Here is a 14,126-nt window from a genome sequence, read left to right as displayed (position 1 = left end):
CCAAGAAGGCTTAGCTGATCACTGAATTTTTAAAACTTAACCTTAGGGTGTTTAGGGAGGTGGTAGGTGCTTATGCACCGATTGAATTAACCTTTCTCCATGTGCAAACATCTATAGGACTGAACCTTTATTCTCATTCGGGGCTTTTGACATTAGATTGAAGCTTTAATGAGGGATAGTAGTTAACATTGTGCTTACATAGTAGCTCACTGCAAATGAAGCTCCGGGTTGAGTGTTTGATGTATCTCATTTAATACACTGAGCAGCCTCTTAAAGGGATCTTGGGGTTTTCCCCAGGTTACAGATGTGCTCCTGTGAATTGCCTACTGCTGTGCCTTGTAACAGTGCCTCTCTCTCTTTAAATCAGTCTTGTGACTTCTCTCTTTCACTGTGGCTACTCTAGTCCAGGTTATCTTGGGTGCTGTTCTCTAGGGGAAGCTCTGTTGACATTTTGTGGGCTTGGGGAGACCTGGCCTCCCTCGTCCTGAGGCTTCCTGGGAGAGGTGATCATTTCCTCTTTCCTGCTGTATCCAAGCCTGCACACACTGATTTTTGTGCTTTGTATGCAAGACTTTACTATCATTATTTGGGTATGTTGGTCCCTCTTAATTGCTCACTCCATGAGTAGTGGGTTTTTTTCTGTGTCTCTGGCATCAAGCAAATGCTTGGCACAGAGTAGTGATCAAGGAGCATCTGGAAATAAAGGACTAAATGAATGTGTGAATGAAAACACAGGGCAAGGACTTGAGGGTAGTTGCCGAACACACAGGATAGCACTCCTTCCTAGGAAGCTGCAGAGCCCAAAGAGGTGGAGAGCCAGAGTTTAGAAGGAGCAGTTGAGCTTCTTGTCTGTCCCCCCTGCCCCCAGCTTTCACTTAGGAACCAGAATGCCAGGGGGTGATAGAGGCCATGGGGTGAGCCTACCCTGCCCAAGGCAATTCATGCCCTCTGTCCCCGCCCCTTTGTCCCCAGAACATCGTGCACTGGCAGGGGATAGACAACGCAGAGCAGGAGGGGACCTTCTAGAACGAGAGGGCCTGAGATGCCTTCCCGCTGCTGCCCCTGCTGGTTCCTGGCCTGTGGCTGGCATCCAGGAAATCCAGAGTGCCCCCAGCCTGCGAGAGGAGGGCTGGTGGGAGAAGTCAGGGCTAGCAGGAGAGGAGCACCTGCGTCATCGCAGGTCACCCCACCCACAGCGACTTTAGTGGCAAAGGTTGAAATGGCTGCTTGAGGACCACGGACAGCGAGCTAGCCCTCAGGGTTACATAGACTTAGGCATCCCCGGGAGGAGCAAGGGTAGAGAAAACCAGAAGCCCCAATAGGGACGTTGAACTTTGAGTCTGGAACCAACTGCCTGTTGACCCTAAAGAGACTTAACTTTTAAAAGGGAAGCGACTCGATTGCCTTTACTTGGCGAGAGAAAACGATCTCTGCTCTCAGTAGAGGTAGGGCTTCAGAGCTGTGTTAGTTCTCTGCCGCCGAGCAACAGATGATCTCAGCATGGGTGCCTGGTGCACCAATGACTTTGGTTATCTTTCACGGTACGTTAGGAATCCAGGGAAGCCAAGCAGGTGAAGCTTTTCTCTGCTCGGTGACTACTGCAACCATAGCTGAAAAGCCCAGTGGCTGGGGTTCCCCTAGGGCCTCACTGGCTCTGCCGCTCTGCTTCTGGCGTGGTGCGCTTACGTGGCTGGCGAGTTGGTGCTGGCTGTTGATGGGAGGGCTCATTCCTTTCCATGTGCGGTCTTCATGGGCTTGCTTGGGTATCTTCATGACAAGGCAGTGGGCTTTGTCCGGAGAGAGTAGTTGAGAGGGACAGAGAGAGAGAGATAGACATATCTAGTTATCATCTAGCCTTGAAAGTTACCTATGCATCTTCACATCCTATTAGTTAGAAGTAAGTCACTAAGTTTGGTCTACATTTTGAGGACATTTGCTTTTTTTGAAAATTAATGTATTTCTTCTAGCGCGCACGCGTGAGAGAGAGAGAGAGAGTTCACACAAGTAGTGGGAGGGGCAGAGGGAGAGAGAGAATCTCAAGCAGACTCCCCACAGAGCACAGAGCCTGAGGCAGGGCTCCATCCCAGGACCCTGAGATTGTGACCTGAGCCGAAATCAGGAGTCAGAGGCTTAACCAACTATGCCACCCAGGTGCCCTGAGGACACTTTAAAAAAACCACTACAAGAACGGAGTTCCATTATAGAGAGATAAAGAGAGTCATGTTTCTGCACACCTGTTAGGAGTGTGTATGTTTGGACCTGTTCCATCCATCCTACATGTCTTTCTCGCTCTCTTTTTCTCCCCTCCCTCCTTCCCTATCCGATGGAGAGAGAGAAAGCACATGAGTAGGTATGTGCAAGCTGGGGGAAGGGGGGAGTGGAGAGAGGCAGAGGGAGAATCCCAAGCAGGACCCATGCCCAGCGTGGAGCCTGATACAGGACTCGATCTCATGACCTCGAGATCATGACCTGAGCTGAAATCAAGTCAGACCCTTAACTTACTGAGCCACCCAGGCACCCCCATCCTATATGCTGCTTGATCTGACCTTTTCTGTCCACCCCCACTGCCGCTTCCTTCGGGTGGCAGGATCTCTCACCAAGACTATAACCGTCAGGTTTCTCTGCCTCCAGCGTGTTTTCCACCCAGGGCCCAGAGCACATTCTTTCTCAAATGCACACAGACCACATCACTCTCCAACTTAAAATTGCTCCGTGGCTTACTTTTTGTTTTTATCGACGTATAATTCACAAACCATAAAACTCACCATTTTAAAGTATACAATTCAGTGTGTTTTTGTATTGTCACAGAATTATGCAGCTTTCAGCAGAATCCGTTTTAGAAGATGTTCATCGCCCCAGAAAGAGACCAGGTGCCCATTTGAAGTCACATCTTTAGTCCCTCAACGCCCCTAGTCCTTGGCCACCACTCGTCAACACTGTTCTCTGTAGATTTGCCGATTCTGGGCATTTCATCTAAATGCTGTCCTATAATACATGGCCTTGTATGTGAGTTCCTTCACTTCACCTATTTTCAGGGTTCATCTGTATTGTAGCATGAAATCGGGACGTCATTCCTTTTTATGGCTGAATAAAATAAAATAGGCATGGTACGGATAAACCATATTTGGTTTCTCTATTCATTAACTGAGGGACATTTGGGTTGTTTCCATTCTTTGACTATTATGAGTAATGCTGCTATGAATATTAGTGAACAGTTATATATGGACACATCTTTTCAGTTCTCTGAGGCATATATGTAGGAGTGGAGTTGCTGAGTCATATGGGAACTCTACCATCCTGGTGGGTGTAAAGTGGTGTCTCATTGTGCTTTTGATTTGCATTTCTCTGATGGCTAATAATGTTGAGTATCTTTTCATGGGCTTATTGGCCATTTATATTTTTCTTTGTTTATTCAAATCCCTTGCCCGTTTTTAAATTGGTCTTTATGTCTTTTTACTGCTGAGCTAGAAGGGCTTACATCTCTATTTATATATGTAAGGGGTTTTATGTATGTATTTTCTGTATCCTAGAGCCTTAACAATGGTGTTCTTTTGTCCCATAGGATGAACTTCAGTGCCCTTAATCTGCGATGGCCTTGCTGATCTAATCTGGTTTCTTTCCTGTGGTTCCATCTCCTTCCACTCCCTTCCTTTCACTGATAATCTTTTTTCACTTCCTCCGAGAAATCTTCTCTGTCACAACTGGCTCTTTCCAGATCCTGTTCCCTCTACCAGAACACTGTTCCCCCTTCGTGTCTGGCTAATATCTATTCATTCTCAACTTAAGGTTCCTCCCTGAGAGCTAAAAAGATGGGGATGGCAGGCATGTTCTGCGGCTGAGGGTCAGTCTGTGTACAGGTCCCAGCCTCAAGGGGACCCCTGGACCCTGGGGCTTTGGCAATAATAGCGAGGGCCAGGGCTCTGACAAGAGAGCTGTTCATTTCCTAGGGCTTCGGTAACAGAGCACTGCAAGCTGGGCAGCCTAACACAACAGAAATTCATTCTGTCACAATTCTGGAAGCCAGAAGTCCAAAATCAAGATGGCAGCAGGGTCATGCTCTCTCAGAGTTTCTAGGCAATTGGTTCCATGACACTCTCTTAGCTTCTGGTGGCTTCTGGAAGTCACTGGTGTTCCTTGGTTTGCAGAGTCATCATTCCAATCTGCTCTGTCTTCACATGGCATTCTGTCCTGTGTGTCTCTATTTCCAGATTTCCTTCTTCTTCAAAGGACACCACACATATTGGATTTAAGGACTACCCAACCCCGTGTAAGTTCATCTTGACACAGTTACAACTGCAAAGACTTTATTTCCAAATAAAGTTCACATTCACAGGTTCTGGGTAGATGTGAATTTTGGAGGAAGAGTACAATATTCAATCCAATACATTGTACCCTGTGGTCTCCCCAGATTTGTATGTGTCTCCTATGCAAAATACATTCACCTGATCTCAACATCCCCAAAAGTCTTAACTATTATAGCATTAGCTCTAAAATCTCATCTAAATCTTATCAAGTTCCAGAGCTTATCACACAAGTCATTTACACTGGGCATGGATGGGGCTCTGAGGATGAGACTTCCTGGGGCGGACTTTCCCGCCATCTGTGGAGACGAGAACACAAGTTATCTAAGTCCAATGGTGGGCCAGGCATAGGATGGACATTCCCATTCTGAAGGGGAAAAAAATGGAAGGTCTAAGGGGCGTGGGGTTACTGGTTTAAAGCAAGTTTGCTGTCTAACAAGGAAAGTTTCATTAGGTTTCAAGGCCCAAGAATAATTTTTTGTGTCTTGATCCTTGTTGTGGGCCCTCAGGGCTGGCTCTCCTCTTCTGGCCTAGGCCTCTGTGACTCTTCCTTCCAGGCCATTCTTCCTTCATTTTGTCCCATCCTTATTCCTTCTGGTCTAGACTTCTAGCATTTCTAGTGATATAAAATCCTTTAAAATCTTGTGGGTCTCCAATGTATGTCAAAAGGATCCCTACCAGCTTTAGCTTTGCGCAGTGGCAGTATTGTAGCCAATGAGGTTTATCCGAGGCACGATTATTGCTGATTATTGCTAATTGAAAAGGATCCCTAGCACTAGCCATGCGGGGTCTCCACAGATCCTTTCTAATCACACCTCTATTCCTGGACTTCTGCTGAGGTGGTCACTTGAATCCCTAGGTCACATGCCTAAAATCTTTAGCCAAAGTCCTCCGGTCATACCCTTGACCCTGTCTCCAGAGCATACTGTTTAGATAGGCGGAGAATTTTCCACATCAGATGCTGGGAACAATTCATTGTTCCATTTATGTCTTTCCTCTTACATTTTCCTATAAATGGCAAGGAGAAACCAGGCTGTGGCTCCACACTTTGTTTGGAAATCTCTCCACTAACTCTCCAAGTTCTACTTCTCTATCCAATGGTAGAATGCAATTTGACAAAGATTTCTTTATAATAAGGGTTGTCTTTCTTCCAGTGTCCAGTAACGTGTTCCTTCTTTCTTTCTGAGATCTCACCAGAAGTACCTTTAATGTCCATATTTCTACCAGCGACTTTCTCCGGCAAGTCTAATTCTTTTTTCTTACATTAAGCCTCCACATTCTTCCAGCTTCTAGCCATTCCCCAATTCCAGAGCCACTGACACATTTTTAGGTATTGGTTCAAGCAGCACACCACTCCCTCATACCAAAATGTCTCTTAGCTTCCTAGAGCTATAGTAACAAAGTATCACAAGCTCCTTAGCTTAAAACAATAGAAATTTATTCCCTCACAGTTCTGAAGGCCAAAGGCCCCCAACCAGGGTGACAGCAGAGCCATGCTTCCTCTCAGGTTCTAGAGAAGACTCTGTGACATGTTCCTCTCCTAGCTTTTGGTGGTGACCAGCAATCCCTGGTTTGTTGGCTTGTAAAGCCATCTCCCCAGTCTGTCTGTGTCTCCACACAGCCTTCTCTCCTGTAGGTCTCGGCTTCCAAATTTCCTTTTTCTTAAAAGAACGCCAGTCATACTGGATTCGGGGCCCATCCTGTTTCAGTATGATTCCAACTTCACTTATTACATCTGCAAAGAACTTATTTCCAAATAAGGTCATATTCATAGGTACAGGTATACATGAATTTGGAAGGAGACACTATTCAACCTTGTACGGGAGACCATTCCTGCTCTCGGGGAGCTCATTGTTGAGTAGAACGGGGTGCAGCCCTATGAACAGCAGTGATGCATAATGGGGAGAAGGCCGTGCTGAGCAGAGAGCTTGTGTGGGGGGGAAGGAAGGTGTTGGAGGAGGGGGATAGAGGATTCTGAAAGGAATCTCCTCAGGGATGAGTTAGTAAGTTGGTAAGGGAAAGGATGTGAGACCGACTCTCCAGGTGTGAAAACAGCATGAGTAGAGGCATGGAGAAATGGCCCAGTGTGGACAGAGAACTACTGAGTGTTGGTGGTGTTGGACACAAAGTGGGGGTCAGGGAGTGAAGAGAGGAGCCTGAGGCTGTGAGCAGTGCTGGTATGGCACGCGTTGCACATCATGGGCCTTACCCTGCAGGGGACTGGAGGTCAGAAAGTTTTAGGCAGGAAAATGACCAAGCTAACATGTCTAGAAAGATGGCTGGCACCTGGGTGGGATGGGTGGGAGCCGGCCAGTTGCAATGGACCCAGTATCTGTGTCCCAGTATCTGGACCTAGTATCTGTTGAAATCTTAGCCCCATCTCCACAGTGCGATGGCCTTTGTAGGTGGGGCCTTTGGGAGGTGATGAGGTCATGGGGACGGAGCCCTCATGATGGGATTGGTGCCCTTATAAATGGCCCTAGAGATGTCTCTTGTTCTCTTTTCTGTCTGACCATGCTGCTCCAGCCTCCAGAAGGGTGAGAAATAAATTTCTGTTGTTCGTAAGCCACGCCATTATGGTACTCTGTTCCAGCAGCCTCTGCAGACTGAGCCAGATGGTTCAAGGTTATTGCTAGTTCAGGCTAGAGATGGGAGCAGTCCCTTGTTGATGTAGATCTTGGCCAGTCTGCATGGACTGTTTTTCCAGAGATAAACACTGTGGATCTGCACCACAAACTCCGTTTTGCAGGTAGAACTTGGCCTTCATAAAAGGAAGGCAGAGAAAGACACCAGAAATCGTTTCCCAAGAGTAAAGGTTGGGTTTCCAGAGGATCTGAAGTCAGGATTGAATTTCCCAGTGAGCTAGCTGGGCTCTACCTTGCATTGAGACATCCCAGGGTTCCCTTTCCATGGATTTTTCCTGTGGGAACCTCCTCCACACTCCTGTGCTTCCTCTTGCCTTCTCTGTCCTCTTTCAGGTGCAGTTTGTGGCAAGGTTGAAAGTTTCCAATAGCACCCACTCGGTAAGGAGCCCTTGGGGTCCAAGCAGCCTGGGGATGCCCCTTTCTAGCAGGACTGTAGAGTGCGCCCTCACTCCTAAGCTAAGCACTTCTTCCGTGGGCCAGTGCCAGTTGGGAGCAGCTGCCCCAAGCACTGCGGGGCTCTCTTCTCCCCTGTCCACCTGTACCCTGGCTGTCAGCCAGTCGCTCAGCATTCAAGAACCGCCTCCTTTTAGGACATGTTAAAGCAACCTGCTTCTCCAGTCTAGACAGAGGAGATACTCCATTCCAAAGGAAGCTGTAAATGCGAATTCTGGCCCTTAGTATCACTGTGGGTGGGAGTCGGAAGACCCAGGGGCCCGACGGCAGGACCATCCCCCGGCGGTGGAGACAGAGGGAAGCATGGAAAAGCGCAGTCCGAGGGAGATGGCATTAGGGACGGCTGGGGAGTGGGCGTTTCCTGCCTCTGGGCCCTGACACCAGTTTTCATTGATCACTCTATGGGGGAAACATTGCAAAAGGCCCCCACATTCTTGTTTTGTTTCATTTTCTTTCAACCTTTCATTGTCTTCGAGGTGCTTTACAGCTCTGGAAATTGTAATGCAAATGCTTGTTGTCTTTAAAAATGCCCCCTGGGTTCCCTGGAATGCAAGCGTTGCCTACCATTAGCAACGGAATGCTTGAATCCCTCTCCCTTCAAATTCATGTGTTGATGCCCTCACCCCCTGCGTGGCTGAATTAGGAGCTGGAAACTGCCAGGAGGCGGGTAGGGGAGGTGAACTGAGGTCATAGGGTGGGGCTCTGATTGGGTAGGATTAGTGTCCTTGTAAAATGCCAAACTAGAGAGCCACTGCCCTCACCCCCTTGCACACCCCAAGCCAAGGCCTCGGAGGGCAGAGCCAGAATGCAGTCATCCGTGAGCCAGAGAGACAGAGGGAGAGCTCTCCTCAGACACCTACCGTGCTTACCCTCCTTGGCTTTGGACTCCAGCCTCCAGAACCATGAGCAGTAGATTCTGTTGTTTAGGCCACCCCGCCCGAGGTATTTTGGTGTGACAGCCCGAGCAGACGAGGACATTTATATTTGAGGTTCTTTTGAGTTTTTCTTTGAACCAATCTCAACACCTCACTGATTCCCCCATTAACTAGGGAGTAAAATAAGATTTTGGAAACAGGTTGAGTTTATATTTGTATATGAGAGTCATGATTTTATCCTTAAGACAAAAATTATCCTTTGACCGGTTGGTCATTCAGCTAATGTTTGCCGATGCCTTCCATGGCCCAGGCACTGGGCTGATGGTTGGGGACACAAGGAGCAATTTAATAGGGTCCGTGTCCTCGAAGAGCAGGTGCCCTAGCGCAGAGGCAGCCAGGGAGGGAAAGCAGCAACTACTGGGAGTCCCAGGGCCAAGGCCGTGGTTGGGGGCATGGCTTTCAGGAGGACTTTAGGCAGGTTTGAGTTTTTCTTCATGTGAGAACCATGAGTTTGGGGATCACACAGGGCCAGGTCCAAGTCCTGAATTCATGACCTCAAAGTTTTGTTACTTCGGATGAATTAATTCTCTTCTCTGGGGTGCCTGGGTGGCTCAGTGGGTTAGGCTGCTGCCTTCGGCTCAGGTCATGATCTCAGAGTCCTGGAATCGAGTCCCGCATCGGGCTCTCTGCTCAGCAGGGAGCCTGCTTCCCCCCTCTCTCTCTCTGCCTGCTTGTGGTTTCTCTGTCTAATAAATAAATAAAATCTTAAAAAAAATACTCTTCTCTGTAAAGTAAGAATGGTGGCATTTTAGTCTGAAACCTCTGTGAGGAATAAATGAGGTCCCATGCGCACAGTGCTCAGCCGAGTGTCCCGTGTGTAATAAATGCTCATTAAACATGAGTCTTGTCATCTTTTCTTGGCTGGGATTTCAGAAGTGCAAGGAAAGCCTCCCGCTCCCTTTTCTCCCTGTCAGAGGACACCTGACATTCGCTGGGAAGAGGAAAACCCTTTTATGACCCGGCTAGCAAAGGGCTTGCCGGGGGAAAGCTGGGGCCAGGGAACTCAGTGGCTGTGGCCCATGTGAGCATGTCATTTGCTGATGCCAGGACTTTGCGTGGAGAAGATTCTGATCAGAGTCACCCCTTGCCCGTGAGAGCCTTCGAAAGCCCTTTTGTATCACCGACCTTTTTGCTCCTTCCGGTGCCTTCTGGAGAGGACAGAGCCCAGACGGGCACCCTCAGTTCGTTGGAGGAGGGGACTTGGGGTCTGAGCAGCCACTCGGACAGCCTGCTGCAGGCTACCCGGCTGGTCAGGGAGCCAGCCTCAGACCTGGGGCTCTGGACTCTACATGCCCTTCCCTCCAAAGGCTGGTTGGGGGTTGGGAGAGAAGGAAGGAGGGAGGAAACAGAAGGAGGGGAAGGGTGGCTCTCAAGACAGGAACTCGGAGACCCTGCACTAAGAGAAGCAGAGGGTGGGCTCTACTCGCAGGCGGTGGAGACTCTGAAGCGGGGAGGGCAAGGTTCAGCCATTGACAAGCTGGGGGGCCGTTAACCATGTTGTGCCTTGGTTTTTTCTTTTATTAAAGGGAGATGGTGATGCCTATTTCATAGGGTTGTCATTAGAATAAATGAGAGAAAAGAAGCCAAGTTGGCAGGCCTAGTTCTGGAGGAGGTTGCAGACTGCACAGGGGCTGGGACAGATCTGTTGGCGAGGGGCTGGGCGTGGGGTGGGTGGTCCGCGTGGTGCGCTCCATGGAAAAATGAGGAAGTGGCATGGGTCACGAACGCTGCTGTAATCATGGCATAGAAACGGGTTTGCTGGTGGAGCTGAGCAAGCTGGGGACATGCAAGGGAGGCCAGAGGAGTTGGGTCTAGGCCATCTTGTAGGAGGCTGTGGGGAGGACAGGCTCAAGGAAGAGCTTGAGCTCTTCGGGCACCAGGGCTCTTGGACATTCTCTGCTATGCATCAAGGAGCTGGGAGCCAGGATGCTCCACACCGGGTGGGAGACAGGTTAGTCGCAGAGGGCAGAGGTTAGTCCCAGAGAGCAGAAGGACCCAGAGGCCCAGGTCCATGCAGGCCAGCAGGGGCAGCTCCAGGAGGCCCACGCAAGGAGGCAGGCAGGGAAGCTTTGCTGTGGGGGGTTCTGGGCGGCCCAGAAGGACCTGAGCTGCCACAGCATTTCCCGAGCACTGCTTCCCCATCCTCTGGCTCTCGGCCCTGCTGTGGGGCCGGCACGGTCCATCAGGAGCCATCTCTGCTCCTTCTGTGACCCTCCTGGGACCACGGCTGGTGCCCAGGCCCAGCTTTCCTAATGGATTTCTCTAGGTTCAGATGTTTCCGACAGAGGCTGTCTTTAGGAGAGGCTGGGGGGAGCCTCTGTCCCTGAGCCACAGAGGTCTCTGGTCTGTCTCCACCTGAGCCTTCCCTTCTGCCTTCCGCAGTGCTCCTGCCCATCGGTGCTGGCTCCTTCCCATGATCCCCTGTGCTTGTTCGACCCTGTCCCTTCCTCCAACCAAACCCTCTCTCCTTCGCCCTCCCGACCCTTCAGACCACATCTAATCTTCCCCTCCCCCACTCATCTCTTGCTGTCCTATGTTCCTACTTCTCATTTACTTTTCAAGCCAATAAAAATCGGCTTCCAGGTGTTAAGCCTCTGACTCAGGCTTTTGAGAACACGGAAGCCTTCCTGTTGGATTCCCTGGCCCTCCTTCCTGCCCCCTGACCCGAATGGCTGCTCTCCATCTCCCCCTGGCCCCCGCCATGGTCTGGTTGCTCTCCTGGGCTCCTTCCTTCCCCAGGAGCGCTTGTGGGCTGTATCTGAGGCCCCCCTCCCCTCCCTCCACAGGCTGCCCTGCATGAGCTCATCCTCCCCTTGACTTTAATTACCATCCATAGGCCCATGACCGCCTCTCCAGTGCGGGCTTGCCTCAGCAGCAGCAACGCCATATCCTGACATACATACGCCTAAGGACGTCTCAGCTTGGGTGTCTCCTAGGCACCTTCATCTCCCCGTGTGCCAACTGGGACACACTGTAAACACACCCCCCCCCTTCCCACCATGGTCACTACCTCAGTGAAGAGAGACCTAGTTGCCTATCAGAAATCTGGGCGATTCCTGCCACCTCTCTCCCAACCCTCCAAGGTCAGTCCTCCTGTTGGATTTGACCCACTTGTCTATTTTTTCCCTCCTCCTTAGCCTCCTGATCTACCCCTGATCACCTTCCCTGGGGCCCCCAGGCTAAGGTGTGTGTGGGGTCTGCCTCTGTTCCAGCCTCCTTCCAGGCTCCCTGCCTCCGGCCCTGCTCTGGCCTGCTGGTGGGCTCAGCTGGTCTGGGCTCCACGGGTGCCTCTGCTTTCCGTCTGGCACGCTCCCTGACCTCCAAGGTTCCCTCAGCCTCGCCTCTTTGCAGTTGAGGTCATGGTTAAAAGGGGGTGGGTCTGGGGCCAGCAGAACTGTTTCAAATGCACTAGAGCTCTGTGACTTCTCTTAGTGTGCACACACTAAGCCTCAGTTCCTTCCTGTGTAAACGGTGGTCACTGTGTCACAGATTGTCGTGAATCAAGCGTGTGTCTCTAGCTGCTTTTGCATTCTAGAGAAAGGCGCTAATGGCTGGCAGGGAGACAGGGATCCTTGTTTTGGAAAAGGACCCTTTTGAAGGTGACAGATAAAGCTCTCCAGGCAGCCCTCGCCCCCAGAGGAAATGTGAGCAGAGAGAGCCAAACTGGTGTGGGGCAGGTGTGAGAGGGCCCAATAGCTGGACTGGAGGGTAGAGGCTGAAGAGACAACTCAGGAGGTGTGGAGGGCAGAGGAGAGACTTGCAGGGACAGGAGGTCAGTTTTTAAATTTCAAGCGATTTGCTAGCCTCAGAAAACATCTAGCTCTTCTCCAGGTACTCCCAACTTTCAGTAAAATTCTCTCATAGGTTCTGCCTTCTGATCAGTAATATTTGGGGTTGGGGGGAGGGGGGATGAAGGAAAAGGCAGAATCTCCCCCACCCTCTTCCAGGCAGCCTTCCTGGATTCTCCCTGCCCCCCACCCCAGGTCTGGTTTCAGAATCCCCACTTCTGCAAGTCAGCATGTAGACAAAAAGACAGGGACTCTGGAACTCAGAGCAAAATTGAGAAAGAAGAGGAAATCAGAGTGTGTGTGTGTGGGGGGGGGGGTGTGAGGGAGTGGGAGGGATTAAGAAAATGCCAGGTAATTCCTGGCAAGTCTCAGGAATCTTGGAGAGCCAGCAGAGTGGAGCCATGTTTGAATATTAAAGGAAAGAGTGACTCCAGAGAGGGCTTCAAGAGAGCACGTGGCTCATTCAGAATCAAACTAGATAATGTATCTAAAGCTCCCACTGGGCCCAACACAGAGGGCACTCTTAGAAATTCAGGAGTTACTATTCTTAAACAAACAAAGAAACAGCCCCCCATTATATAAGGTCCTAATTTACATGTAGCGAGGACAGAAAGATCTCAGAAGTGAGGCGCGCACCGATCTGCTGGGGGAAGGTCATCTCCTTGTATCTTCCCTTGCTGCCCAGTCTCCCTGGTGACTCTCCCCAAGCAAGGGATGGTCTTCCTCTCTCCGGAAATAGCCATTTTTGCTGTTGTTACTGCCAGCTATAACTATTAACTAAATGTAGTTCCGGTAATAACACTGCTTTTCTTCCTTGTGTCCCCGCTCTCGTGCTGCTGAGCGCCAATCTTAAATGACGATTTTCCTATTTCGGCATGAGAAACTGGCTGATTTTCATGTGTGGTTTATGAAAATGGAATTACTATTTTTTGGTTCCATCATGTATTCCTGTCTCCTTCCTCCAATTATACTGTAAGCGCTTTGAATCAGGAATCAAATGGACAGTTCTCTTTGGATCCTTTTGTTTTAGGCACAATAGTGGCTCCGTAGTCGTCTGTTGCAACAGTGGGTGTTAATTCCGTCCCAGGCTGGGCTGAGAGCCCACACTTGGGCAGAAGGAGGCTGGGATTGGCCCAGAAGCCCCTGCTCTGGCCTTGCCTGTGTTTTCAGGCCAGTCTCCTGAGAGAGTCTTTGCTGCCCAGATGTGAAGAGGAAACTGAGCAGCAGAGGAAGAGGAAACTAATCATCTCTCTTCTGTCACCCCCTTTCCTCCTTCCTAACTCAAAACCTAATTTTAAGCAAGTACCCACCCCCTTCCATGTGCCAAAGGGAGAATCATAACTGGCCTATGGAGTCATAGGGAGCCCATTTCCCCTCCCAATGAATGATTTAGGCAATGGCCTACATGTGGCCTAAATATGGCCATGTGACATAATTCTGGCTCTGGAAGTGGAGGAGAAGCCTGGGGCTTCTGGGAAAGATTCCCTCCCTTTTAAAAAGACAGAAGAAGAGCTGGCCTCTTTTTCTCTTAGAAATCTGAACCTAGATGTGATGGTTGGAACTGTGGCAGCCATGCTGTGACCACAAGGAGAACTGACTTGAAGGCAAGGTGCATAGACTGAGGCTAATGGGGGAGAAATATATAAAAACAAAACAAAACAAATAAACATACCTGCAAGCAAGCAAGCAAGCAAGCAAGCAAACAAACAGGACATTGATGTGGTCACATCATTGATGTAAGCTGAGTTAACCATCTACCAACTTAAGCAAATCCCCAAAGCTGTTAACCTCATTTTAAATAGGCTGTCGATGAAATGGTTTACATGACCTACAACTAAAGGAGGAATTTCTAATCCCAAATGCATGTGACTGAGTTTTGAACCTAAATAAAGGACTTTATATTCATCTCTGTTAAATTTAAATTTGGGGTTCTGATTTCACCTTACATCTTTTACAGACCTTTTGGATTACCAGTTTAACTACAGAATACCTCCAAATTCCTTT

At 49.6% G+C, this 14,126-nt stretch overlaps 1 long non-coding RNA gene and 1 pseudogene across 1 annotated transcript in view; both read left to right on the top strand.

Moving 5' to 3' along the window:
* Positions 1 to 14,126, top strand: part of LOC106005562 — a 95,604-nt gene that overhangs the window by 52,925 nt on the left and 28,553 nt on the right. The gene's annotated exons all lie outside the window — the stretch shown is intronic.
* Positions 4,987 to 5,141, top strand: LOC123392199 (annotated as a pseudogene).

This window comes from Mustela putorius, unplaced genomic scaffold (genome assembly GCF_011764305.1).
Source record: "Mustela putorius furo isolate JIRA1106 unplaced genomic scaffold, ASM1176430v1.1 tig00000460_pilon_pilon_pilon, whole genome shotgun sequence".
NCBI lineage: Eukaryota > Metazoa > Chordata > Mammalia > Carnivora > Mustelidae > Mustela > Mustela putorius.
This window is presented reverse-complemented; position numbering and strand designations above follow the sequence as displayed.